A 27,493-nucleotide genomic window follows, 5' to 3' on the forward strand; every position below is an offset into this window, starting at 1 on the left:
CTTTGTGAAATGCATAGTTTGCAAATATTTTCTCCCATTCTGTAGGGCGTCTCTTTACTCTGTTGATAGTTTGTTTTGCTGTGCAGAAGCTCTTTAATTAGTTCTCACTTGTCAACTTTTGCTTTTGTTGCAATTGCTTTCAAGGACTTAGTCATAAACTCCTTGCCAACGCCAATGTCCAGAATGGTATTTCCTAGGTTAAAACACTTTAGACAGGTATTTTAATATAGATATATAGATAGTACCTTCTTTTTTTAACAGGGCAAAAGACACTTTTTATGAAGATACTATTTACAAATCATTGATTTTCAAATGATCTTCATGTAAGTACAAGGATCAGGTAGCTTAAAGCCTACCTAGAGAAATATTTTTCTGTATTCAGCCATAGAGAAGTACTTTCTTTTAAGAAATAGAAAGTTAAATCTGGCTAGTGACTGTGACTGCTCTCTAGTTCCTTCACGTTTTAGGTATTTACACAGAATCTGATACATTCACTCTCAATCTTCTCATCTGTGAGCCCACCCCTAGCTAGCTGCTCTTTGTATTAGACACAATAGTCCCAGCTTTCAGGTCAGACAAACATGGCTGTGCAGCTGGCTCTGACTTGTCTTGATGATTGACCTTGGACATATATACCTTTCTGGACTCCCTGTTTCTTTGTGGGTTCAGTGTAGTTGTTAATATCTGCCTTGCAGTGTTGTATATGGATTAAATGTAAAATAATGTGTATAAAATGAAAGCCATTGTCATTAGTTGGTACTCGGTAAATGCATTAAATTGAGCATGTTTTTCTTGTTCTAAATGGAATTTCAAATACATTTTCCTTTAGGAACAATGTCATAGTTTGAGTACAGTATTAGAAATATTATTCAGCATTCTATTTCATTGACATATAATTTCATTAAATTGTGAGTTAAATAGGTTTTTAAGGACTGGCCAGAAAAGCCAGCTTTCCAGTGAAAGGTATTCCAAGTGTTACATAAGAGTTCATGGACTTAATTTTTTTTCCCATGCCACCTTGTCTAAGAAGTGTTCATTGACTTTTGACTCTAGAAGTGAACTTTTAGAATGTAATTTATTACCTGGTTGACGATGGCTTGGAATTTCTTGATAGGTGATGATGTGTTTGGGGTAAACAAGACCTTCCTTCTACTTCTGAGAATTAAACCCATTTTCTTCTAGAGAACTTACTGCTCCTCTCACCAAACCAACCAAGTGGTCCTAGTGTAGACCAGCCAGTCAGGAGTACATGGCTCCAAACTGGACCCGTGAGTTTTTCTTGCAGTTTTTAAAATTGCAACTGTGAAAGGAGGAATTGTCTGTCTTGGAGGCAGAGCTAGGAGTTAAGTGGGAAGAGGCACACTTTAAGAATGAAGGATAAAGCCAATGATAAAGCACCAGAAACAAAGATGCTATCTTGTCCTGGTGCAGTTCGTGTTGAGCTGATCCTCGTGCCCAGCTGCCCCTGTGGCTTTCCTTTTGCTGGGATATTTAGAGCCAATGTGGCTCACCTTGCTTTTGCCCATGATGCCTCAAGTGCCATTTTTGTTACCTGCAAGTTAAACACTGCTGACTAATTCATTTGGTTGTTTATACTTGGAGTAGTTATTTAGAAAGTCAGTACCTTTGTCATGGGCAATTTTAATACATTATTTAGTTGCATAATAGGACAGACACAGCCTTTTGAGAACAGTGGTAGTGTTTTTTTCCCCATCTGTCATCAAAGCAGAAATATGTTAATGCTAATCAAAGGATACAAGTGAATGAATGTATGTGCGGGTGGTAACGGCTCTTTTGACAGAGGCTTGCTCTAATGCAAATATCGTAAAACTTTTATATACCTATGATGTCATATAATGCAAATGCCATATAATAAATGTATACCTATGACAGTTCTAGGAGTTATGAATTGTCTTGAAGAACTGTCCTTTGCTACCATTATGGGTTAGGAGCATCTGTTGGTAAACAGATGTTTGTGGTTGAGAGAGATGTTTACATTTAAGGAAGAATTGGTACTTTGGCAAGATTATCAAATATGTATCTATGTGTTCCTTATTTGAAAGGGAGGATAGAATGATTTGCTGCTTCTCTTCTCTTCAATGGATTCGTGTTTGGGGAACTGGGATTTTACATGACAACTCTGTTTTGTAAACTCCACTTCCTTTTAGGAAGTATCAGATTTGCTGTCTCAGTAGCATTCTGTATTGTTGGAACATGCCATGAAGAGCACAGAAACGCATCTGCTGCTTGGGTTCTGCTTGCCAACTGGTTTGAACAGCTATAATATTTGTTTATTCTTGATGTGTCAGCAGTCAAAGGGAACGTTTTCTTTTCTCCTTTGTGGCTGTTATATAACTTAAGCATCATTATATCAACAACAATGACTATTTATTCAGAATCTGCTAGGCTCTGGGGGATACAGAGGCTCAGAAACACAATGTCTACCTCAGATGGATTTTGACTGTCTGCTGAGAGTGAAAGGTCAGGGATCTCAAAAAGAAGGAAGGATGCTAACACCCTGTGTTAGTTGTGAAATGGAAGTATAAAGAATAAGATCTGTAGGTATTTGGAGGAGAGGAGAGATCCCCAGGGCTTTTGCCAGTGACACAAGTTCTAGGAGAAGGAAGGGTTTTAGTGGTCTGGAATGGGATATGTAGTAAAAAGAATGCAAGAAGGTTGTCAGGCAGGGGGCATGGTGAGAGCCTAGTGCTTTGAATGAAACTCTGTCACCTTAGCTGGTAACCACCCAGCAGCTGAGAGGCCTGGACTAAAGAGCACCAACATGGGTGCCCCCTGCATGGGTCCCTTTGGGGCAGCCTCTCCACTAGGGATGAGCACGGCTCCCAACCACAATGTGAAAGTTCAAGAATTTTTAGACCCTTGAGTGTACATGGCACACTCAGAGGCCCCCACCGTCTCCACTACATAGGCCAGGGAGCACAGGCAAAGATAAAGAGACCCATGGGCCAACATCTTATTGGGGTCCAGTGTGTTATCCAAATATGTTTCCTAAGGGGAGCTTTAATTGGTGGGTTTAAAGCAAGCAGGTGCTAGTTCCAGGAGGTCATGTTGTGACTGAGAGGTGGTCAGTTTAAATTTGCAGGCAAATGTCTGAACGGTCTGTTTAAGGAAGTGGTGGGAAAGTGAGGAGCGTCTCTAAGTTTTATCTCCTGCCACCAGTGGGAGCCATTCAGGTGGGGAATGGAATTTGAAACTGACTGAGCCCTGATTCTGAGAAAGTTAAACCTATATTTAAAGTGGAAGACAAATCAACATAAAATGGTAAGCACTCACTGTCCCTAGCTATGGTGCTAGTAATGTGCCCTCTGCTTTAGAGGAACAAGGAGTGGACCAGCAGGTTATTTGGCAGAGGGTTTTTAAGAGCAGGGGTTGCAGAGGTAGAGGCCAGGCTTCGAGTGCCTATAAATGTCATGGCACTGGACCCGCAGGTTCACCGTCACTCTTTTTTGGTAACTATATATTTAGAATCTGTGTACTTTGAATTTTAATTTGAGACAACAAAGGCATCCTAGAACCAGTTATCCTGTTCTCTTGTGGGAATGTTCTAACCACATTGGTCACAGTGTTGTTCTTATTTCTGAAGCATAAGGATTATTGGAAACATCTTTTAAGTGCTTTATGGTTGCAGCTGAACATATTCATGAAGCCTTCCTTCTTCCTGGAGAGAACACCTACTCTGAATGTTAAGCTTGGCTGGATCCTAAACAATACAAACAAACTAGATCATCTCTCTTTCCTGTCTGTGCTGCCTTTCCCTTCCTCCATCATAGATCTCAAAATATCTCGCTTTGTCCACACAAACACAATTGTATTTTTTAGACTACAGTGTTAAGAAGTTTATTGAGTTGTTCATATACACTTAAGCTTTATGTAGTCTTCTCATGTAAAAGAGCTGCTGCCCTTGATATAACAGCCAACGTATTATCAGTTCAGCCAGTATAGCTCACTGTAACAATTATATAAACAGAAAATCAGTGCTCTTAAAAATACACATTAATTTACATGAATGTTTGAGGAAAGCTGCCCGTAAAGCAAATTGTGTTCCTTTTGATCTCTACTATAAAATTATCTAATTGTCTGAGAGGAAAAGGTTTATGACCTGATGGCATGCTCGACTTTGACATTTGTCATGTGATGATGATGATGATGTGTTGAGAGGCATAGAGGGAGGGGCCCGCCTGCTGGAACAGCAGCTGGAAGACGCTCAGCCTCAGTGACTCAGGCAGAGGGGATGCATGCCTGAACCAGGAATGGAAAAAAGTGGTCCAGATATGAAAGTAGCCTTCATGTTACACCTATTGGTAGTGAACTGTCAAGAGAGAAAAGAGGGAGCTCAGATGATTCCAGAATTTAACTTAAAGTGTCTAGGAGAGTAAGATTACCTTTATGAGGAATATGAGGGTCAAGAGAGATTTGACAGCTTCATCATCTAGGAGACAGACCCAACTTAATATGTTAAGTACCTGTTGCTAAGGATAAATGTGAGGCTGTAGGCCAATCTTGCTTCTGCTCTTTTGACCATAGTTTGGTTTCCAACTGGAAACACTCTTAGAGATCCTCAGAGAGAGATGAAGCAGTTCACCCTGTCACTTATTGGCAGAGCCGAGACCAAGAAGGGAGCTCTTGACTTTTTGTGCAGTGTTCTTTCCACTCTCCTGTGCTGCTTTGGAGAAAAGAACAGCATTTTGTTGATCTTGCTTTAGATCTTATCTTTGGCTAATGAGTATTTTCAAGAAACCTTGGCCTGTGGAATGACTCTAAACAAAGAGATCTTTGCTCAGGAGATCTCCAAAGCAAAGAACGTTTAATTTGTAACTTAACATTTTTTTTTTCTTCCCATCTAGAAACTCTCTTTTGGCACTGGCAATCAACTCATTTCTTAATGGGTCCTCAGGAATTAGCACTTCTGTAGCCCCCTGTAATTTGCCAATTCCTTAATAAAGTTTCTTTTAAGTATTTTTATTACAAAATAATGTTTAGGGCACAGTGACCCAGATAGAATATTTCCAAAAATCACTCGTACTTTTTTAGAAGTAGGTTTACCTGTGACCTAAATGAAATCATTCCAATTTTAAGCCTTATTTGCTACCAATAAACTTTCTATTGTAGAGTAAGAACACCAAATTCAAGAATCCTAAACCTAAAGCTTCTTAAGTTTCTCACAACTTAAATAAAGGACTCAGACCAGGGAATACCAGAGAACTATTTCAGCTCTAAAATTCTTTAGATATTTAATATAGGAAACAATTTTTGAAAATTACGAGCCAGTTTGTTTACAATTTTGGAGATTCGTATTCAGGGCTCAGAGGGATAAGACAGCATTTTTTGAGTGCCTACTCTACATCCAGCACTGTGGTAAATGCTTTGCATGTATTGTTACATATACAGTAGTTCCCCCATTATCCCCAGATGGTATGTATGTTCCAAAGCCCCCAGTGGATGCCTGAAACCTCGATGGTCCTGAACCCTATATATACTATGTTTTTTCCTATACATACCTCTGGTGAAGTTTAATTTATAAATTAGGCACAGTAAGAGATCAACAGTAACTAATGATAAAATATAACAATTTTAACAATCTCAGAATGACATGAAATTTAAAACTTATGCATTATTTCTGGAATTTTCCATTTAATATTTTCAGACTGCAACTGAAGCCGGGCAGGTAACAGACACAGCAGAAAGCGAAACTGCATATGGGGGAACTGTCGCAATCTGTAAACTGTTAGGTGGGCATTTTAGCCCCCTCATTGATGATAATCAATTTACTCAAGGCCATACAGTGTCAGAGGTCTGATCCAAATCTGCTTTGATCCCAGGTCTCACGCTCTTTGCACCCAATATCTCTGCCTAACTCAAGAACTTTTACTAATCGAAACTAATGTACATCCACTGAAGTATCCTTCGTCAGATTAATCCTTGTTTCTCAAGCGTTTTCAAAGGCAACCTACCCTTTTCTAGAAGTTATGTCGAAGTTGTCAAAGGCGTAAAGAATAGGCTGTGAAAGTCTGCTAAGCTTGGTATAAATCAAGAAAGGAAAGTTCCGCCTTAACCGACACTGAACGTGCTTATTGGTTAGGATTGAACGGGCTGACTCATTTCTTTTTTGCCGTGGTAGAGGGCCACACCCTGCATTCCAAAAACCCTCTGCTGCGGGGCCACACCCACCAACCTCGCTGTTGGAGCCTCTGAGGTCGGGCTGGGCTTCCAGCTCGCAGTTGACCCCGGGAGAGAATCAGCGCATCCGCCTGCCGCCCCCCAACTCCGGACGCCGGGCTCCACAGCGCCGCTGTCCCAGCACCAGGGCGGGGCAGGCAGGGGAGCGGGACCGCCGGGACCGATCCAGGCGCGGGCGCCCAGCAAGAGCCGCGCCCGGGGTCTGCGCGCCACTCACCGCGCTTGCCTTTCCGCCCGCGCCAGGGCTGGCTGCGCGCACCCTGAGCGCGAGGAGCCGCGCGCAAACTTGGTGCCCCAGGAACTTTCCAGGAGACACTGCCTCGGGGAAGGAGAGACCGTAAGTGTTGCTCCCGAGATGCTGTGGTTCATTAAAATACACTCACAGACGGTGGGGACCGATTAAAATACCGCAATCAGTGCCAGTTCTTCTACTACGGCGAAGTAAGGGAAATCTTTATTTTTCCTGCATGGCGCTTTAATGACCAAATAGGCACTAGCTATTTACACCTGAGACGGTTCAGTGCAGTTGCTGAAGCAGTGGGTCAGGATATGGGTAGGCTCAGTCAACAAGTGCTCTTTATATTGCGTGATGCTAACTGCTATGGCGTGAGAACCAAGGATGGGGGTGGTTTCTGCTTGGGGTTATCAAGTTTTCCTAATGGCGGTTTTTGAGAGAATGGGATTGTGTCTAATTTGGTTAGTAAGTTTTGGGGAAGTACTCACTTTCTCAAACTCCGGTCCCTGTACGAAACAGACCTTTTGCCAACTCCTTTGGTTGGGTGGAAGCTGGCTTGTGAATGAGCTTGGTATTAAGTGCCACAAGAAAGCACGTGCCCCTGTGTTTTGGACTGATCATGTTTACTCCATAACCGTGATTCCCGTTTAGTGTGGCCAGGTAATCGCTCTTGTGGAATCTGTCAATAAATACATGGAGAAGAATGCATGACATTTGTCTTTTTTTTCTATTTGTGTTTGCTTTGTGTAGTTGTACCAAAATAGGAAATCTGGAGACTAAATTCTGTTACCCTGAATGCTACAAATATTTATCATAACATTTTTATCCAATTGAGTTACCACTTTTAAATTTATGTAGAAATAAGTCCAGTGAGCCACTTAAAAAATCTGCTTTTCTACACAAGAAATTAGTGCAGTTGTATAGTGCCAAGTAACTTATTTTCTTGCAAGAGTTTGGGGAGGTGGGGGACAGGGAAAGCGGAATCCCGTGACGACTGAGGATATACACAATGCAACAGGGAAGTTACCACGATCAGCAGCACTGATTGTGTACAGGAAAGACAGGTTAAAGATGTCCCAGTAACATAAAGGATGGTGAGAAGAATTGTAAACTGAATTATGAAGTTATGAATATGAATGACCAAGTCATGAATAGCATCATTATACTCCTGCATTTATGAAGATACAGACTGGGATGCAGTCAAAAGATAGACTGTCATGGAGAGAGGAAGAAAATTCTTTGCAGCTGGCTTTTTTTAGAGCGAGAAAGAAAATTCTTCGCAGCTGGCTTTTTTTTTTTTTTAAGGTCTATAAAGGAATCTTCCCTGGAAAGAAACCACTTCTAAATGGAATGATTAAAATAATTTGTTAGAAACTTTAAATTACCCTATGAGCTCCTAGTAACACTGTTTTCAAGCTCATAGGCTAATTGTTAAGTCTCTTTTGCTCCGAGTTGAACTGATCAAATGCCTCTGTGTGAAAGGTAACAGCCTAGAATCCTCTTTGAGAAACAGCCTGTAATCTTGGGAGAAATGGCCTAAGTCCCCTGTTCTCAAGTCCACTGAGGCAGTTGGAAAGGCCCCCTCAGGTGGTGAGAATGGAATAATATTTTATTATATCTCTAAGATGCCTAAAATCCAAAGAGATTATTAAATTTGGAATTTTATTAGTTTCACCTAATAGTTGTATAAAGGCTGAATATTTAAGGATCTCTTTTATCAGGTACTGAGATGCTTTGTATGCGTTACTTCATTTAGTTTTCACAATAGGCCTAAGAACTGGAGGTATTATTATCCCTGTTTTATAGTTGAAGAACTGGCTCCGTAAGGTTGTATTACCTGCTCCAAATTTCACAGCTAGTTAATTTAGTTTATGTTGGAAGTTAGCATTTAAGGTTGGTTATTTTTCCTATATGACTCCAATTGCTCCTAAAATAGTGTTGATTTTTCTGTTTGAAATGATCCAGAGGAGGTTCTTGGTTCAAAGCAGATTTTTAAGTGATTTAAAAGCGCCTCATTGTCCCAGCGCCAAATTATCAAAGTTCAAGGAATTACACATTTACTCTAGAAGCTTACGGCTTTCAAATATTAACTGAGAAAGTCCTACTGTTGATGAGCTCGTTAATGCAAGTGGCTGCCTTAGTGTTGCTGATCTCCGGTAACTTTCTTCTACTTTTTTTCTGAAGACCTTTTTTAGTTCAGTGTGTGGATTTTCCTCCTGTGCCTCACATGTACAACTCAGGCTTTCTCTAGTTGAATCCCCTGTGTGTGAGTGCATACCTGCAGTGTTTTATATGCTAACTGAAATATTTTTAAATTTATGTTAGCACCTAGATTAGCGTTGAATCTGTTTAAGAATGGTGAGCTCATGAAAGGCACACTGTGAGCGCTAAAACTAGTTATGTGGAGGTGAGAAAGTCTCAGCGTGTCTGATCAGAACATCCAATTCTGAGAGAGTCCATCTGTCGGAGTATCTGTTGGCATGTCATCATACAAGAGAACAATGCCACCTTTATCGAAGACCATGAAATACGGCATCTATTCCAGGACTAGGCATTGCTCACAGCCCCACCTCATCACCTGCACCATCTATTTGACACAGAACACCTACCCACTTCCTTAAACCACTCTAAATCCTAACTGCTTTAAGTGACCTGAATTCTTGAGCATGTTGAAAGAACATGCCAGTGTGATGATAAAACCACTTGGGAGTAATCTTGGAAAAATCATGGAGAGGGGGAAGCATGCCAGAGAGTCCATTTTCAAAAATGGGGAAATGGTAAATTCTGAAAACTTTAGATTCATGGCTTATGTTGGTGTCTAGCAGAATTGTAGATCACATTTTTTTAAAAGAATGGTCACAAAAATAAAAGTGATGATCAGTGTGTAGCGTATGTTTGCTAAGAATTATTTATGTCTAATTAACTTCATTTGTTTTTTAATAATGTTACTGGACAGATATATCAGGGCATTGCCATAGATATGCAATGTCTGCTTTATCAGAACATTTAATAATGTGGTATGTGTATTCTTTACTCAAGATGGAAAAATATGAATTGGATAGCAGTATAGGTGAATGAGTTTATGTCTTGTCCCTAAAGAGGGATGATCAGTGGCATAATGTCAGACTTGAGCAAGGTGTCAATAGTGTGCCTTGACAAAGGCATATGATACAGCTGGTGGGAAAAACTTCACCCAGTACAAGAGATAGAGTATTTGGAACCAAGGAGATGATAATTGCATTGTTCTTTGTAGATAGTGGTTACAAATAGAGACTCCAAAACCAGATCCTGGGAAAGTTATTTGAGCTCTTTATGCCTCTATTTCTTCATTCGTAAAATACGAATAATAGTAATAGTACCTACCTTAGAGGGCTGTTGAAGAAGTTGAAGGATTAAATTCTATAATCCATGTAAAGTGCTTAAAGCAGAATCGGATAGTAAATTGTATATATTAGCTGCTAGTCTTTTATTGTTGCTGCTGTTTTTACTACTGTCACTACTACTACTTCAGGCAATATTATGCACATTTCTGGGTTTGTGTTTAAACACATATCCAGAATGTGGTAAATAGGTTAGTTGTTGTTTTCTGAGACAGAGTCTTGCTCTGTTGCCCAGGCTGGAGTGCAGCATCATGATCTCGACTCACTGCAACCTCAAGCGGTCTTCCCACCTCAGCCTGCTGAGTAGCTGAGACTACAGGTGTGCCACCATGCCTGGCTAATTTTTTAATATTTTGCAGAGACAAGGTCTCACTATGTTGTCTAGGTTAGTCTCGAACTCAGACTTCTGGACTCAAGCGATCCTTCTACCTCAGCCTCTCAAAGTGCTGGGATTACAGGTGTGAACCACTATGCCTGGCTGTAATTAGGGTTTGGAGAGTGTCTAGTAACTGTTATTTGAACAGTGGTCCAAAAACAATAGGCGTCTTCACCTTAGTGTAAAAGCTGAGAGACTTTCAGTCAGATGAGTCCACAGAAAAAAAAATTAAAAATTAAAAACTTTTAAGCTGAGAAATGGTACTTTATATTTACTATTACCAATGTGGCAAAAGATAGATGGTCACATTTTGAAGTCTGTACATTTTGTTCAGTTTAATAAGTGCTTTCTGTTAAGGAGCTATAGCATGGTGTATGAGAAATCTTCACTAAACTAGGTTTTAGGAGAGCTCTTTCTTATCTCCAGTCCAAATCAGATCAGTACAGTCTTTAACCAGTTGTTATGGGCAATTAGCTTAACTCAGTGGTTCTCTGCAGGGTGCAATTTTAACCCCCCAGGGAAAATTTGGTGTATTTGGACATGTTTTTGATTGTCACAGCTGGGGGTGGGGAGGTGTGCTAGTGGCACTTAGTGGATACTGCCATGGATACTGCTAAACATCCTACAATGCACAGGACAGAGGCCACACAGCAAATAATTACCTTGTCCAAAATGTCAGTAGTGTTATGATTGAGAAGTCCTGGCTTACAAGTTCAATGTATGTATTTCTGTTTGTGACATTTGAATGCCAATCTTTGCTTTAACGAAATCACCAAATAGCTTTAACAGTATGTTTATAAAAGACTTTTGAGAGTTAATGTATGCTGAAATCTGCAAGTGTATACATTTTATCAGCAGCACAGTGAAATATTTGCTTTGTTTCCTGGAGGAATATATTATAGTGGTTTGAGAGTCAGATAAACCTTTGCTGGAATCTCAGCCCTGCCAGTTTAACTTGCTGTGTGATTTGGGGCAAGTTTCTTTATCTGTGAAAACCAAATCTCTATTTCATAGGGCTTAGAGGAATAAACAAGATATATATGTGAATTATGTAGCACAGTCCTTAGGCACAGTCACAAGAGATAACTTTTGTTTTTTTAATTTACATTTTCCAGGTTAATAGAATTGACTGGTGCTTTTTAAAATGTAAGATCTGGAAGGAGGATATATAAGGAAATTAGATTTTTTTAATAGTTAAAATATTAAAAGGGCTCTTGTTTTCCAAGGTGATAAAATCTTAGGAGAAGTAAATGCCTTTACAGATACCACTTTGGCCTTGTAGGGAATGAAGAATATGCACTAAAGTGAGAAGCACTTATTAGAGGGAAGCATAAGTTGCATGGAAAACGAGAGTCATCTATTTCTTATCAGTCTGGAATTAGCCAATAATATAACTTCTGCATTTATGAATTGTTCCACTATAAAAACATGTAATGTTTGTTCTTAAGCAGTATAATTCTATTTTTTCATCTTACGCTTGATATTATGTCTCTTAAATATGTTTTTCCATGCCTTAAGGTGTAAGCAGCACACTTAGCAAATGTATGTGCAAATATGTCAATTTTGTCATCTTAGTGATTTCTTATACCCTCTCAGCCTTGCCTGAAAAGATAAAGCTTTCATGTGATCACTTTTTCTGTCACTTCCACTTGTGTATCAAGCAAGCTATAGCAGTGTATAGCTTATCCGTAAGAGCAACTGGCATTGTATGTATTTGACTTAATGGTGTGAATTTTTGTAGGCGATAGGGATTGGATGGGAAGATTTCAGAGTATTCACAATCCATCTGCCGTCTACCTTATCATGGCAGACTGTTTTGCAGTTCTGTTAATTTTCCAGGGAGATAGCAATAAGAGGTCCAGCAATGAAAAGTTCCATGGCTTAGGAAAAGGCACTTTTTCAGGTTGGAGAATTGAAGTTAACAATTTTTTTGAAAAGTGTTTGATCTTGATTTTCTTTCTCAGTGTCTCTGTTGCATTGAATTGTGTAAACCTCACGTAAACATGTGACTTGAACCTTCTAGTGGAGTGAGTGCCCCCAGCAGCTTGCCTCTCTCTGGGTATCTAGAAGGAAATCTGTCCCCTCACATCATTGGGAGAATTCACAGCTAGCTCATCCCTCTTGGGTGGTGACTGCCCAAGGGGAGCACAGCAGTTCCAGCATAAGGGGCATGTGAAATGTGACTGGTGCACAGATGAAAACATACTTCTGAGAAATTACTAACACAGACTAAGCCCTGCTAGTGCTTAGTGGCCTTCATTAAGCTAACCTTCAAGTTTACTTAACTTTCCTGATTGTACAGAAGTAGAAGGTGGTGTTCCAGACTCTGATGGCCGCAAGCCTCAAGCCGCCCCTGAGTTGCTGGGTAAGCAGTATTGGCAAAGAAACCTGGTGATCCTAACAGAGAATCCTGAACTGGTGATACAAAATTGCATAGTTCTATGGGGTCAGAAGCTGAGAGTTTGATAGTCAAACTAAGCTGAACGTCAAGCTGATAATAAATAAAATAAAAGAAAGACTAGGCAGTTTAAAATTTCAGATGGAACCAGTGACCACAATTCTTGAGACTCCATAAAACAATTTCTCCTCTTTAGGTGCATTCCGTCACTTTGATTTCTTAGATATGGATGAGACTAGAAATTACCACGCACTGCAGGAAGTGTTGCTGAAAATGTTTGAAAGCTGATTGTGTGTTTACAAGGCTCCTGGGCATCAACTTGTAATTTTGCAGTAATTGGTACCAAAATCCCAAGTTCTGGACTTGTGCTGAGTTAACAGATGTAAAAATAGATTCTTTTTTCCCCCTTTTGAAGTAAGGGTCTCACCAAAAGGCTCAAACACGTTCTGGACATAAAGGAACAAACAGATTTAAGTCAAGTTGGAGTGGAACAATATGCCTCATTACCCACGCCATAGGTCTATTAGCTTGTATTTTTTAAAGAGTTTAAGCTTGACATTCAATGAATTCTTTAAATACAGGGTGTGGGTTATAGGTTTGTTTGTTGGTTTGTTTGTTTTTTTAAGAGGTCCCTCCTTCTTGAAATTCCAAAGTTTTCATTTCACTGGAATTATTGGCTTCTACCACGAGTATGGTGTATATGCCATACATGAGGGCCCTCAGGTAACAGCATATATACTATATATACCTTTCCCTCTTCTCTATTGGAAAGACCTGACTCCAAAAGAAATTATTAAACTAACCTATAATGAATGTATCACAGCAAACATACAACAAGTAAAGAGACTATAACTTGGTTAAAGGAACTAACATGTTATTCTGAGAGGGAAATTGTCTGAAGAGGAATTTAGAGAAGTAGAACTTGAAGACTGGGATGGGAGACTGAATTTGAGAGGCCAACTTGGCCTGGCTACAGAGAAGGTGCCTTACCCCTAGGGTGGCATTACCAGGTCTCCATATGGGTCTTCCCCTATGGTGGGGCTGTCTGAGGGCTTTTGAAATCTGCCTAAGTTCCAAATCTGAATTAGAGGTTGGTCTTGCCCTCATTGGTGAATACCGCTGAGTCCTCCTTAACCTCACAGTGCACAGTGTCAGACCACACAGGAAGCCACAGAACATATTTTTGTTCCATGCCCACTATGCGGCCTTCTCATGGTAATATGGCCACCTCACATAACTATGCTTTTCAGAGATCTGCCATCAGATGCCAGCATCCAACCCACCTGATGGTTTACATTCTCACAATAAGGTATTCAGCTGTAGTTTTTACGTTAATGTCACCATAAGTGTGGTCAGTATGAATGCTTTTCTGATCATTGTATTTATAAATTTGCAAGACTAAAGGACAGTCTTGGACTGTGTGAGCCCCCCCAGATGACACTGCACTTTAAGGACCAGCTGGCTTCTCCAGGGTTGCTTGTCTTCACCTTGAATGCCCTTTCCTATCTGACTTGCAACACAAGAGTGCCATGACCATCATAATATTATTATCTTTTTTATTGCAATTTAGAAAATGTTGAGAAGAAAAATGAATGTCATTGAGTGTCTATTCATGTGGGAAATGTGATGTTCTGTTCTGTGGGTGACTCATGTAAACAAAAGTAAAAGAAACTAGAGTACATTGTTATAGTTAAAATTACAAGGTAAACTAATTCCTACTTCGCTGGTTAGTGTGTCCTGTAATTGTCATTTTAATTGCACAAATTACTAAACAACTACAGAAATTTTCACCCAAAGCAGTTCATAGCCAAAATTTCACAGAATTTTTCAGTGTGATTTTATATCGTTAAAATTCTTGTAGACTTATGAAATATACTTTCATTTGTTTCTCAGGATAATAGGCTGTATATAGTTTCTTAGGCATTTGGGTTCCAGAGCCTGTGGTACTTTCATATATAATTGTCCTTTTAATATTCTTATATTCCTGTTGATATATCGAATAAGCTTCCTGAAGTTATCTATTGCTCATATTTAGCATTTACTTTTAGGAGCAAAATTCTCAGGAGGATTGAGAAACCTGTTGTCATTTATTTTGATTATGTCCAAGTAAAGGTCAGCGATAAGAAATTAAATGTTTGTAACTGAGAAACTAGTCATCACCGGTCTATTTCAAAGGAATGTCTGTCACAGTCTCAGTAGTGCCAGGGTACATAGACATATGTTGTATGAAAACCATATGGTCTTGGGAAGACTGTAGAGGAATCCTCTTGGGAAAAGAGTATGGAATGGACTGAAACAATTCAAGGAATAAATGGGATTATATCCAGAGAGATTGAAGAATAGGAAAAACAGAAACATCCAGTTAGAGTAAGTTTTCATGTTTGATAGCAGAGTAGGGTGACTATAGTTAACAACAATGTATAGTATATTTTGAAGTAGCTAGGTGAGAGGACTTGAAATGTTCCCAGCACGTGGAAATAATAAATACTAGAGGTCATAGATATCTCAAATACTTTGAGTTGATCATTACAGTCTATGCGTGCAAAAACTATCACATGTACTCCATAAATATGTGCAAATATTATGTATCAATAAAATAAAAAGAACAGGAAAAACAAAGCAAGAATTCTAACATTACCTCTTTCCAAAGTGAGTGTCTCCCCTTACTGGGCCTGGACCCTAATCTATATGAATAAAATGAATGGATTTTATTCCCTAAGAATTTGTTAACTAAGTTATCTGAATAAGTTATGTGTCCGTGTTTGTAGCCAGTAGTGGGAGGGAGGTCAGGCAGGCTAGGGGTTGTTATAATCTTTTTTTTATTTTGTTTTGTTTTGTTTTGAGATGGAGTCTCGCTCTGTCAGCATGCTGGAGTACAATCATAGCTTCCTGCAGCCATGAACTCCCAAGCTCAAGTGATTCTCCTGCCTCAACCGCCCCCCAACCCAGTAGCTGGGACTACACTCATGCACCACCATGCCCCACTAATTTTTTTTGAAATGGAGTCTCACTCTGTCGCCCAGGCTGGAGTGCAGTGGTGCGATCTCGGCTCACTGCAACCTCCGCCTCCCAGGTTCAAGCGATTCTCCTGCCTCAGCCTCCCGAGTAGCTGGGACTACAGGTATGTGCCACCACACCCAGTTAATTTTTAGTATTTTTAGTAGAGGCGAGGTTTCACCGTATTAGCCAGGAACTTCGCTAATTTAAAAAAAAAAATTTTTTTTTTTGTAGAGATGAGGTCTCACTATATTGCCCAGGCTGGTCTCTGGACTCAATCGTTCCTTCTGCCTTTGCCTCCCAGAGTATTGAGATTGCAGGCATGAGCTGCGGTACCTGGCAGTTATAATGTTTTTAAACTGTTACTAGAGCCTTCCTCAGATTACAGAGGACCATCTGCCAGACCTTTGATGTCCAATACAATAGGCACTAGCTACATGCCAATATTTAAATTAATAATCTTAGTTGCACCTAACACATTTCAAGTGCTCAATAGTTACATACGTGGCTAGTGGCTACCATATTGTGTAGAACAGATCCAGAACATTTCCATCATCTCAGAAAGCTCTACTGGAGAGCACTGTGCTATACACTGTCTAAAGGAAGCATTTTTAAAAATGAATTTTTTGATATTTAGATACAAATTTAGGGAAAATGATTCAGCCAAAAGTTCAGCCTTAAAAAAGGTAGATATTAAGGCGCTGGATTCATTTTCAAGCAAGTCCTATATAAATCAAAATATTTCAGGGGTTTAACTCTGGCTCTTTTAGGCCGAATAAAGGTATATTATTTTAGATTTCCTCGGGTTTAAACTTTGAATCCTAGCAGTGCATGATGGCTTTCAAGAATAGACACAGTGAATCTTCAGCATGCGTATATGCACCCATTCTATTATAACTGGTTAGTCAGAGCTTAGCAGGAAAAAAAAAAAGCCACTCTTATTTATGGAAGGGAGAATGTAGTAAAGTTACTTACAGGTGATGCAATGGCAGGAAGTCATTACCAACCCCAGGTTGAAGGGACAATTGGAGGAGGCCGTCTGGAGATCAGGGGTGGATAGGAGCTGAGACCAGAAAGGATATCAAAGATATCAACAGAGAATAAGGTGAGGAGTGTTCCTGGTGGCTTCTCCCTTTCTTGGGTTAGGCAGACAGAATTAACCACTTCTTCACCTGGATTTTTATCGGCACATTCTATGATACATCACTTAGCAAATATAGAGAGGTTAAATAGTTTAAGCCATGCTAGTGACAGAACTGGAAAAATGCTAATTCTTGGTCTTTTACTTATGCACGTTGCCATTGGGCCCACTGCAGAAATGCTAGTAAGTAAAGGGAGTGTATCATCAGTGCAGTCTGGGAACAGAAACTGCATAGTAGTTTAAACAAGGAAAATTTAATATTAAGACTTATTAGGGCCAGGTGAGGTAGCTCATACCTATAATCCCCACACTGCTTTGGGAAGCCAAGGCAGGAAGATCACTTGAGGCCAGGAGCTCAGGACCGGCCTAGACAACATAGCAAGACACTGTCTGTACAAAAAAAAAAAAAAAAGTTACCTAGGTGTGGTGACGCATGCCTGTAGCCCTAGCTACCTGGGAGGCTGAGGGGAGTGTCCCTTGAGCCCAAGGGGGCAAGGCTGAAGTGCACTAGGATCATGCCGCTCCACTTCAGCCTGGGTAATAGAGGAAGACCCTATCTCTTAAGGAAAAAAAAAAAAAAAGAATTTTAACAAAGGATTGGAGCAATGATAAGATTGGCTAATAAGAAGTAAACAGAACTCTATAGAAATAGCAGATATAGGGAGCATCCACTGCTCCAAAGGCTGAGATAGAGGACCCAAGGAAGAGACCAAGTTCTACCCACTCTCAGAGCTGAGATCCAGACCTTGTTGGAGAGGACACGGCCTTGACTCACTGCATGGCAGAGCAGTTGCTGTAGTGCCACACCAGCGAAACTTACTGAAAACCTGCCCTCCAGAACTTGCTGAAAATCCATCCTTTATGGTGCCAGGGAAAGCTGTTCATGGGGAGATATCTACTGGAGGCACTCCACTAAAAACTGTTTGAGACAGGCTTTGGAGAAGCTGCACATCTGACAGGAGTCTGATGTGACTCCTGATCAGACCAGGAAGCAAAACTTCCTACAATGTCTCTCTAGCATTTTCTACAGACAGAAATTAACAAACATCATGTCAGCCAGCAAATGGAAAAGACTGAAAGGGCTCAGATCCCCTTTTGCAAATCAGGCTGTAAATGGTCAATTTGTAGCTAAGAGATGGTAAATTGATAACTGACACCGGGAGAAAAACGAGACCACCCTTCTTCTCAGAGTCTTTATTATTATTTTTTTCAACTAGGTAATTGCACATGTGTATATATATATTTGGGTGGGGTTTTCCTTCCAGTAGTACTTCATCATTTTCCTTAGAATACTCACATTTTGTGGTTTTATTACCTTTGCTATTCATAGTGACATCACTAGAGGACTTTTGAGGATTAAGTGTTTTAGTTTTCTTTTACTGTTTGTCTCTTAAACCTTGGATATATACATGGATAATAAAGAGTTGCAGTCACATTTTTAAAATGACATTCAGCTAAATGACATTCCAGGCTTTTGTTTAATGCCTATGAAGATATGTAGCATAACCTAGAATTATAGTTGCATGTGAAATAATTCAATTTGGGATTTTATCTCAAACATTATAAATATTTGCCAAAAGATTTCATAATACATTTTAGTATATTTTATTTGTACATGGTAGGACTTTTCTTTTGTTTGCAAGGGCGTTTCTTTACTGTTTTTCATGAATTGGGGTAGTTCTTCCAGAAGAGCTTTTCAAAGATTTTTCCTCTCGGTTGTTTTCCACATTCTACAACTTTAAGCTGCTGATTTTTTGTGTGGCTTCTTGCTCAATATACCATGCAATGCATAATTTATCAATTTGTTTAAAACATTAGAAAGGGAGAAATACTCAGCCTTGTCCTTGTACCCAAATTGATACTCAGTCTATCCATGTGCATTGCCCCCTTTTTCTCTACTTCGTCTCTTATTTTGTTGTATTTTTTTCTTTGTCAGAACTCTCCTGAAAAGCCTTTGACTTGTTAAATATATTTTGGGAGCTTCGGATGTTGAGGTTTATTATAAATGCTTTAAATTTTCTGGTTTTATTTTTTTAAATTAGGTTTTGCTGAGGAACAGAGTGTAAGAGAGAGGTTATGGTTAAGATATGAAAATAAGTAAAAATGGTGCATGTGCATGGTTAGTATACAAATGATATCAAATGGTTTAGAAAGAGATGTAAAAGGCTCCCCTCACTGTTATTACATTTCTTGTGATTTGTTCCAGGAAAAAAAAAATACCTATTTTGGCACATATCTGCATCTATCTTGCTTTTGGCTTTTTGCATTTTTCAATAAACGAATTAATATACATACTGTTCCTTAGCTTTTTCTTTGTACTTTATCTATTTTAGAGATATATTCCTGTCAACACATACAGATCTTCTTTATTCTCTTTAATGATGGTACAGTATTTTATTTTATGGGTGTATAATAATTGATTTTATTTTTGCCTTTTTTCTGGCTGTTTTAGTAGTTGCCAGTAGGGGGATTGTGTTTAGCTCTTGGATATATTGCCGTCTGCCTTTCTTTAAATATTTTTGTGTAAATATCTTGTTGACGTACCTGTAGGTTAAAATCCTGTGAGTGGGATTGCTTCATCAGTGGGAAAATACATTTCAAATTTTGATAAGCATTACCAGATTCTTCTCCGGAAAGGTCACTGATTGTTTTTTCGAGACAGGGTCTCGCTTTTCACCCAGACTGCAATGCAGTGGCACAATCATAGCTCATTGCGACCTCGAACTCGTGGGCTCAAGCGATGCTCCTTCTTCCCAAGTAGCTAGGACCACAGGCATGCACCACGATGCCCACCTAGTTTTTTGTATTTTCCATAGAGATGCGGGTCTCACTGTGTTTCTCAAGCTGATCACATACTCTTGACCTCAGGCAGTTCTCCCACATCAGACTCTCAAAGCAGTGGGTTTACAGCTGTGAACCTGGCCTTTTTAAAAAACACACACACACACACAACAAGATTATATCTTTCGCACGCTTCCATCAATACTTTTCATTCACCAAGCTTTAACATTTTTGCCAATCTGGTAAGTTAAAAATTTACTTTCCCTCTGGGTGAGGTTTAGGATCTTTTCATAGGTCCATTGTGGGTTTCTTTCTGTAAACTGCTCACTCATGTGCTTTCTTCTTCTGCTTTCTCCCTCTTTTTCCCTCCTTTTGCCCTTGTGTCTTCTTGTCTTTATCATATTGACTTGTATGAGCTCATTTTAAGTTAGGAAACTTCATCCTATTTCATATGTATTATACCTGTTTCCCCCATGTTATCATCTATCTTTTGATTTCCATTAAAAACATTTTTATTTTGGTGTAAGGAATATTAAACATATTCTTTAACAAAAGAAATAAAAGAAGGGTAGGGGTTGAGGAAATCTGGCCATACCTTCTGCTGTTTTTGTGGCCTGAGTAGTTGTAGTCTGGGACTAAAGGTTATCCCACCTGATACTACCGTGTCCCATACCTGTGGAGACCCTGTACCATCTTACAGCAAAATTACTCTTAAGACATACTAGATGTTGGTGTTCTTCCCCTCTGTATTTGCCTAAACCTTCATCAGTTTATTGAGCCTCTTAAGAGCAGGTGAGCTTATGAACAACCTTGTCTGGAAACATCAGAATTTAGCCACATGATGAGATCATTCCTGGTAGCCAGGAGTTGTAGGTAATGCTCACTTCTGTATTCTGAGCACCTAGAGTAGCATCTGGCTTTTGAAACACCATGTGTTGAATGAATGAATGAAGACAAAGAAGAGCAAGAGCAGAGGATGAGCAGAAATAGAGAACTCAAATGAAGATTCACTTTGGAACATGTTAGTCAATTAGATATATGCATGCCTGACAAATGTACCCCTAGAGCCTAGAATACTTTCATTTCTTATCTTCATAACCTCAGGCTCTTGACAGCTGGGATGGGTTTAAGATAATAGTATATTATTTACCTCATAAACTTCATTGGACATTGAACATGCAAACAGTGTACTTGTGCCAAGTGTTATTTAGTTGAAACTCTTCTTTCTTTGTATTTACGTAATTTTCTGTCTAGACTGGCCAGTGAGTAATAATCATGTCTGTTCTTTTGTAAGTAGTGTTATTAAAACTATGTGTATCACATTTTAAAATAATAGATCAAAAATGAATTTCTGTCTAAATTTCCTCAAAGAACAAACTTCGTTGAACATTTAAAATGGTTCTGGTTACAACATAATGTCTTTTGCAGCAACTTGGATGGAACTGGGGGCCATTATTCTAAGTGGAGTAACTCAGGAATGGAAAGCTAAATACTGCATGTTCTCACATGTAAGTGGAAGCTAAGTTATAGGTACACAGGGACATACAGAGTGGTATAATGGACATTGGAGACTCAGAAGGGAGGAGGGTAATGGATAGAAAACTACTTATGGAGTACAGTGTACACTACTCTGGTGACAGGTACGCCAGTATCCCAGACTTCACTATACAATTCATCCATCTAACCAAAAACCACTTGTACCTCTAAAGCTATTGAAATTGAAAGAAAAAATGGTTCTGGTTAACAAAAATTGAGTATACAAATGGCTTGTTACATACTGTGTAAACTACGACTCAACCTAAATCCCGGAAAAATAGTTGGCTAGTTCTTTGTTTAATTAAACATCTCCAGAGAAGGTTTTTAAAGATTTCCTCACAATTCAAATAATCCATATTTATATACTTATTCATACATATGGAAAGTCTTTTAATGATATCGTATAAAGGGCAAAATTGTGCAGTTTTTTCTTGGCTTGGCGTATAATGTTATACCCTGAAAATGTCAATAAATCTTAATTTCCAGTAGGATCATGGCGCCTTTTTCTTGCCATTTGACCCGAGATGTCTAATGGTTTTGTTTATTCTTCATAGTTTTATGGAGGCAATTGACTCCATTAATTTGAATCTACTGAAATAAAAGCCCACAATAGGAAGATAGATTAATTTTTGAAAAAGTTAATGCTAAGCTTTGACTTTTGTTACTGTTCAGTGACATTCAATGCAAAAATAATTGGACGCCAGAACATTAGAAAAATAGTCATTGTTTTGAGTGATGATGACGCTTATTAAGCATCCATTTCAATGCGGACTGATGCAGTAATTGATGGATAATGCCATTAGCTAGGCTTTTGACCAGACAAATTTATTGTAGTTTGGTAATTTTCTAAGCAGAATATTGAAATGAAAGGTAAATGGAGATTTTTTTTTTTAACAAAATGAAGATGTTTAAAATGTCAACAAAAAGCTCACAAATAATTTGTTGGGTACAACAGTTTTATACCACTTTGGTCCATCTTTTGCATTTTTAGCTTCATCTTAAAAAATCAAGGTGACTAAGTAAGGCTGACAGAAATTCATTTGTAAATTTGTCTTTGACATTTTGTGCGGGAGCATAAATGAATATGACAGGGTAATCTACTTTGAAAAACGAGTGTTTGAAAGTAGGTGTTTCTTGGATTTTTTTAGCCTCAGTGAGGACTGATCTGTGGGTGAGACCTTGGTGCTTTGTTGAAAACCAGTTGGCATTGAAGAAGGCAAATGAAAAATAGAAGTGTAATGTTGATTGTGACAAATGTAAAACATGTATCCCTTAAGAAAATCTCAGGAGCTTTTGGTGGGGGGTATTTCTGGTTGGTTGGTATCAAGTTTTGGTGGCTTATAGGCCTTTTGGAAGAGTACTTTGTAGTTGGAATAGAGTGTGAACCACTTGAGAACCAAACTAGAGGGATTTCTCCTATGGGTGGAAAAGCAGAGGCTTTGGAAATGGAAGCTTCTGTGTTTGTTTCCCAGTGTTGCCACTCACTGGGGACCCCAGTAACTCTCTCCAAGCCTCAGTGTTCTTCATTTGCACAAGTGGAGATTAAAATATCTCCATCAAAGAGTTTTGAAAGAATAAATTTGGCACATAGTAATCACTCAATAAATATGTTATTTTTAAAGAAAGAGTTTCTAGTATTGTTCAGATTCAGAGGGCGGCCACTGGAAAATATTTTCAGGACTACCAAAGGTTAATAAAATACTTACAGTATAAGGTATGGAAATTGGGGCTAGTTTAGAACTTGCTGTTTTTCAGCAAGGCAGAGATTTGCTATGTATTGTTAGAATGTGACAATTAATGATTTTTCCCATGGCTGGCTCAAGTGTCAGGTAATTGACCCTGGTTTATGTCGTCTGTCTTAAGATGAGGCCACAAGCCCCATTGAGGTCAATTACTAGGCATAAGTGTTTATGTCAAACCGTTTGTGTCTCTGCCATTGGTCTGGTCACACACACTAATTATCATCATCTTGAGGCATTGCAGTTGCCTGGGTGAGTGGAGGCACTTGGGAGCTTCCTGCCCAGAAACCCTCTGGCCTTGATGTGGTCCATCGGGAGACTGGTTACATCAGTATTGGCCATAAGAAAGGATCTGACAACTGTCCAGACTTTCATTATTGCCTGATACATTCTGGCCACACACTGATATTGAACAGGTAGTAAAGGAACTGTCAGCACTTGTAGTTTTGTACTTCTTACCTTTTTTCTCACAAAAATGAAACTGCCTTCATATTTTCTTTACTAGTAAGATAGTGAGCAACCTTGGCAACATAGCAAGGCCCTGTCTGTAAAAAAAATTTTTTTTTAATTGGCTAGGCAAGGTGGTATATAGCTGTAGTCTCAGCTACTCAGGTGGCTGAGGTGGAAGAATTGCTTGAGTCCAAGTGTTCGAGGCTGAAGTGAGCAGTGATTATACCACTGCACTGCAGCCTGGGTGACAGAGTGAGAACCTTATCTCTTAAAAAAATATGTATATGTATATATGCCAGGCTGTGTTCTAAAGGTCTTGTGTTTCTATTTTGTTGATCTTCACGAGCTGTGGTGTAGGTGCTATTGTTATCCTCAATTTGCAAAGGCAAAAAACTGAAGCACAGCGTGGGTGAGTAGTTTATTCAAGGTCTCACAGCAAGTAAACAGAAGAGCTAGGTTTTAAATCTAGACCATCTGACTCCAGAATCTTTTGACAACTATACTAACCTTCCTCTCCATTAGAAAACATAGACAGTTATACTGAATATATATAAAAAGAACATAAACAACCTTGTAAAACCCATCTAGCCAGTGACAACCATTCCTAGCACCTCATGCACATACTTCCAGATTCCTTCCTTGAACTTTTTTTTTTTTTTTTTTGAGAAGGAGTCTCGCTCTGTCACCCAGGCTGGAGTGCAGTGGTTTGATCCCCGCTCACTGCAAGCTCCGCCTCTCGGGTTCACGCTATTCTCCTGCCTCAGCTTCCCGAGTATCTGGGACTACAGGCGCCCGCCACCATGCCAGGCTAATTTTTTTGTATTTTTAGTAGAGAAGGGGTTTCACTGTGTTAACCAGGATGGTCTCGATCTCTTGACCCTGTGATTCACCTGCCTCGGCCTCCCAAAGTGCCAGGATTACAGGTGTGAGCCACCATGCCCAGCCTCCTTCCTTGAGCTTTGATGGGAAGTTGTCTCCCCTGACTCTTTTCTACTTCCAAGAGCTAAGCATAATGAACAATCTGGCATTTATCTTCCCAAATATACATGCAGTTATTTGCATTGTACATATGTAGGTAATTCATACACATTCTCATATATCCTCCTGTGTGCATTGTTCTGCTTGACATTCTTTCTCACTCAGTATGTCCTGGAAATATTTATATATGTGTCATTGTATATAATTTAACACATTCTTAAATTGACTGCTTAATATGAACTGCACCACTTCTGTAGGATGGCTGTACTATAATTTCAGTGCTCTACTTTCATTGATGGACATTTAGATTGTTGTCACATTTTTTCTATATTCTTTTCAATAGTTGTATATTCTATATTATTTTCAACAGTTGCATGCCTTTTATTAAACGAAAGTACTATAATCTCCTGTTTCAAAATTCAGATTATTAGAAGGTACAGGGATGAATATTCTCAAAACTTGGAATTTGAGCACATCCTTTCTTAGTTACCTCCCAGTCCCAATTAAAATGCTAAGTCCAGATGATCACCTTGTCATTTAAAAAACCAACTTTACTGCTGTATATTTGCTATATAATTCAGTGATTTTTAGTAAATTTACTGAGTTTTACAACCAGCACCATAAACTAGTTTTAGAACATTTCTGTCAGTTCTTAAAAGATAAGATTCCGCTCTTATCTTTTTACATTTAATCTCTACTTCCACACCCAGCCGTAGGCAACTACTAATCTACTTTCTGTCTCTAAAGATTTTCCCATCCTGGACTTTTCATATAACCTGTCACTTTTAAGAATTTGATATCCATAAGTAGTATTTCTTTTCTGATTATTTTGAATAATTTGGACTATATGCAACTCCTAGCTAGAACTATTCATTATATTAGGGCGTGATACTGTCTTTAATAATAATAATAATAATATGTATATTTTTTCCATTCCACAGAGACAAACTACTTCTCTGTTTATAAGGCTTGTTTGGTAATACTTGCCATATTACAAGAGAACTGTTAAACTTGTTTGGTTAATTTATTCATGTGGTGGCTTGATAGTAATTGTGATTCTTGGCTTGGTTTGATTGAGAACTGAATATGCATTGATTTCACAGAAGACTCGCTACCAAAATATAGCAAGAACTTACCAGAACCTCCCCCCATGAGAAGTAACACTAAAAAGTTCTCACGACATCGGTATTGTTAGCTTCAAATTGTTTACAAAAGTTCTGCAATTCTTTTGGATTAAATAACTCTGTACTATTAAAATAATTTTTAAAATATTATTTTATTGCCTTTATAAACCAGTTTGGATTAAAAACTGATAGTTTTTAAAGTTTAGGATAATTTCATTTCATTATTTAATATTTCAAAATCTGATGATGTGATCATGTTTTGAAGTCATCTGATAGTTCCTGAAAGTATTTTAGATGTCTACTCCCTGCATTTATACATCTGTTTAGAGCCTGATTGTTTTTATATGGTGTGTTTATTTATTTTTTGTCATTTCATGTGAATAATTAATGTTTTCTAAAGATCTCTACTTTTTAAGAAGCTCCGAGCGAGTGGAAAAATAACCACCAAGCTTGTCTACCTCTCTTTATCACTGAGAGAAAAAATTTACAGAATGATATTAACTATATTCTAATTAGCACACCAGAGTACAAAGTCAGGGATGGAAAAGTTTCTGTGTGTAACCTTTTGAAATGTATCTACAAGTAGAAGGCATTCCCAAGTCACATGCTGAAGAGAGGCGAAATGACTTAGAGGCAGAGTTCTTAGGTGCCACCCTACCTATTTCAGGCAGATTCTGTCACCATCAGCCCTTCGTGGGTCCCATAACTTACTTGATTTTAGTGACTTATTTAAAATTAGTAATTAACACCTGAAGAGGAAAAAGCTTTTCTTTAGAGGAAATAACAGATTTATCTTCAATACCTTTGAAACCTAAATGGTTGCTTAGGTAACACAGCTGTTGCATTTTACCATCATTGGCAAATGAGAAAGGCAGCTTCCTCAACTTTGTCTTCTAAAGGAAAAACCAAAGCAATATGTAACAACTGATGTTTATCCGGAAAAGATAACTCACATGCACAGAGGCAAAGAGATGTGGACGTCTAAATAAACCTAGCCACTTTGTTCTTCACAACTTTTAAACTCAGGCATTTTCTCTCCTGGTGAGAGAGTGAGATGTGATCAGTTGTGTGTGTAGCCAGGATGTTGCTAAAGCAAACTGACTTTATCCACCTTGCACCCCTTCTCCTCTGCTTTGATGTCATGCCTGTCTCCTTTCTAAGACCAGCTAACCATACTTGGTCTCTTCTGTCCTCTTTAACATCTTCATCTTGCTTTATTGTGCATGTATATGATTTGAGGTTCTGGATCCTTGAACTGGGGAGTGACAACTTAAACAGACACCCACAGAGACCACGTATCTATCCTACCTGGTCCTGCAGAGTGCTGTACACTGAGTGAGTCCTCTAAGAGTGCCGCTGACTGTCTCCTCAAGGGCAATTATCTGCCGTTTGCAAAGAATTTATAGGTTCGATCTCTAAATCTAGCAACTACATGAGAGATCTTAGATGATGATTCATTCGAAGAGAATGGATTGGAAGTATTCATGCTAAGAAAAGAAGCATTTTTTTTTCTTTTGATCTTACTGTACGTTAATTTTGAGTAAATTTGATAGTACAAGTCAACCAACAGATATTCACATTTTGAGTGTCCCATACTTGAGCTCCTGAGAGTGTGCAGAAGGGCGAAGCACTTATCTTCAAGTAATACCGCCTTTGCCCCACATGGCTTTCTTTCTAACAGAACACTGGAGGCCGCCGCTGTTGGGATGCATTGAGGGGAGGGGACCTAGCTACTTTTAAGAGAATCTTTGGGTATAGAAATTGGGGGAGGGAAGATGTGAAAAATAATGCCACTTGTGGGTGGGGTGGAGATGGATGTGAGAAGATAGACTGCTAAAAGCAGCCATGATTGTTGAGTACCTATTGTGTGCCTAGACTCTACTAGGTACTCTGCAGCCCATTATCTCATTTAATCTTGTGAGGCAGGTGGTGGTATCCATATTTTTATAGAGAGGAAAACTTGCTTGGAAAGGTCAATACTTCTCAAACAAACAAACAAAAACAGATGGAGTTAGTCTAATTCTTTCTGTTGGTAACTAATTTGTCTTAAGACTAACCTGTTCCTTCCTCTCTCTAGTTCCAAAATATCTCCCCTTCCACAGTCCTGAATTTTTTCACTTCTCTTTTGTGTACTCTTGAGCTGGAGGCATTTACAGTTGT

At 38.9% G+C, this 27,493-nt stretch overlaps 1 protein-coding gene across 10 annotated transcripts in view; it reads left to right on the top strand.

The window, feature by feature from the left end:
• Positions 1-27,493, top strand: part of SGMS1 (sphingomyelin synthase 1) — a 312,849-nt gene that overhangs the window by 199,924 nt on the left and 85,432 nt on the right. Inside the window, exon 1 of one of the 10 annotated variants that reach the window (XM_003903946.4) lies at positions 5,613-6,535. The exons of the other annotated variants lie outside the window; for them this stretch is intronic. The gene's annotated coding sequence lies outside the window, so the exon portion shown is untranslated. Of the gene's footprint in view, positions 1-5,612; positions 6,536-27,493 lie in introns of those variants that run through there. 10 annotated transcript variants of the gene reach the window in all.

This window comes from Papio anubis, chromosome 11 (assembly GCF_008728515.1).
Source record: "Papio anubis isolate 15944 chromosome 11, Panubis1.0, whole genome shotgun sequence".
Lineage (NCBI taxonomy): Eukaryota > Metazoa > Chordata > Mammalia > Primates > Cercopithecidae > Papio > Papio anubis.